The sequence below is a fragment of the Manis pentadactyla genome, chromosome 6 (genome assembly GCF_030020395.1).
Source record: "Manis pentadactyla isolate mManPen7 chromosome 6, mManPen7.hap1, whole genome shotgun sequence".
Classification (NCBI taxonomy): Eukaryota; Metazoa; Chordata; class Mammalia; order Pholidota; family Manidae; genus Manis; species Manis pentadactyla.
Genome location: NC_080024.1, coordinates 102,161,345 through 102,163,884, shown reverse-complemented (window position 1 = coordinate 102,163,884; position 2,540 = coordinate 102,161,345). Strand labels below are relative to the sequence as shown.

Here is a 2,540-nt window from a genome sequence, read left to right as displayed (position 1 = left end):
TACTTTAAGGTAAATTTAGAAAAAATGTGTGTGTATTTATAAGATAAACTTTGATAATTTTATCTTTGTTTGATCAGACTTATCAATAGTATAAGTCAAAGTATTTAACTGCCTATATAAAAGAATCAACACTATTAAGCTTATAAAATATGTATATGTCAATAAATTTTAAAACCTAGAAAAAGTATCCCTGCCCCACACTCCAGGAAAATCTACTTTACCGATATTGACCCAAGAAAAGCCTATAAACCTAAAAAACATCTTTCAAAAATGATAGTTAAAGGCTGACAAGATGTATTTCTAAGAAATAGTCCAAATGATTTTGTGGGTAAGCTCTTCAAAACCTATAAGGAAAACAATTTCTGACATGGAGAAGAGTAAAAGAGGAAAAGCTTCTTGACTCATTAAAAGCTAATATTGACTTTAAAACCAGCGAGCAGCACAAAAAGATGTGTAAACACAGATGCAAAGCACACACACACATGAATCATTTCCAAACAGCACAGGGGTGTATTTAAATAATATGGAGTGAAAATATTTTTCAATATTAAGGCATATAAAGTAAATATACAATAAATTATATATAAAATTATGGATAATATACAAATAATCACAAAAAAACATGCAGAAAAAAGGATTTGATAAAATTTATCATTCTTAATAAACCCTTAGAAAATTGATATTAGAAAACTTCTTTAACTTTATAACAAGTTAAAAAACATTATTTTAGATAAACTATTAGAAACCATCATTAAATTGTTAAGGCCCAAAATATTTTGGCTGTTGTCTTCATTAATATTCTGATATTCTGTAATGTTAATGGAGATCCTCACCAAAGCAATAATATAAGAATACATAAATGTGACGGGCGCTGAGGGAGGGAACCAGGGTTGGGAGTCCTCCAGAGGGAGGAGTGAAGAGGGGGAACGTGGCGGTGGCGGTGCTGACAGTTTTCTTGTAGGCTTTTTTGGTCCCATTGGTGAGATCGATGTTGTTCTTAATGATGGGGAAACCCAGAAAATTGCACAAAAGAAAAGTGAAGATGGCAAAGTAGAAAAACAATATCTTTTCTATTATGGAGAATCTGTTTCAGGAAAGGTAAACCACCCTTTAAGTAACCTGGAAAGAGGCTAGAGCACCAAGGAATTAGAATTGAATTTGTAGGTCAAATTGAACTTTTCAATGACAAAAGCAATACTCATGAATTTGTAAACCTAATGAATGAACTAGCCTTACTTGGAGAACTGACTCAGAGCAGAAGTTATGATTTTGAATTTACAAAAGTTGAAAAGCCATATGAATCTTACATCGGTGCCAATGTCCACTTGAGGTATATTCTTAAAATGACTATAGTAAGAAGACTGACAGACTTTGTAAAAGAATATGACCTTAGTGTTCACCAGCTTGCCACCTATCCCATTGTTAACAACTCTATTAAAGTGGAAGAAGGCATTGAAGACTGTCTCATATAGAATTTGAATATAATAAATCCAAGTACCATTTAAAGGATGTGATTGTCAGAAAAATTTACTTATTAGTAAGAATAAAAATCCAACAAATGGAGTTATAACTGATCAAAAAAGAGATCGCTGGAATTGGACCCTACCACAACAGAAACAGAAACAATTGCTAAATATGAAATAATGGATGGTGCACCAGTAAAAGGTGAATCAGTTCCAATAAGGCTATTTTTAGCAGGATATGACCTGACTGCAACAATGAGAGATGTGAACAAAAAATTCTTAGTAAGGTACTTTTTGAATCTAGTCCTTGCTGATGACAAAGACAGAAGGTACTTCAAGAAGCAGGAGATCATTTTATGGTGAAAAGCTGAGGAAACAGAGAACAAACTTTTACTAGCGATTTGAATCACCAGAATCACAGGCATCTGCTGAACAGCCTGAAATGTGAACTGAATAGGAGGGAAAAAAGCAGAAAACTCCTCTATCTGTTGACATTAAGTTCTGCAGGTTAAAGATGGTTGCAGCTTGTAGGGAGAATTGGGCCAAAACTCCACTTAAAATAGTCTTCCTTTATCTTCCAGGGCCGCATTTATTTTATGATATAACTAAATGTTCTTCATGTATATACATTAAAAGAAGTGCTTTTTTTGAAACACTGGAACATTCTTAGGCTGCCATTTTTTTAAAACTGCACACTGATTTGATAAGCACTCAGATATGCATCACATAAATAGTAAAGATTTTCATGTGAGAAGGAAAAAAAAAGAATAAATAAATGTGGGAAACTATATGAAGATGAAATAAAACTGATGGTAATCGAGATTCTAAGAGTTTCTATCTGAATACACAACTGAAAAACACAACTGGCCAGAAAAAGGATCAACATATCAAATCAAGGTTTCCTATAGAGAAGTGACCACCAATTAGAAAAGGCAGTCAGAAGGATAAGAATCACACTCAGAGAGCAATAAACCATACATCATCTAGGAATTAAGAATAAATGGCAACCTACTTAGTGACTAAAAAACTTACTACAGAAGAGTGTTAATAAAGACAATATGGTATGTGTAGTCAATA

General features: G+C 32.9%; 1 pseudogene; it reads left to right on the top strand.

Moving 5' to 3' along the window:
- Positions 1-965: 965 nt before the first annotated feature.
- On the top strand, positions 966-2,124 carry LOC118912224 (vacuolar protein sorting-associated protein 26A-like; annotated as a pseudogene).
- Positions 2,125-2,540: the final 416 nt, after the last annotated feature.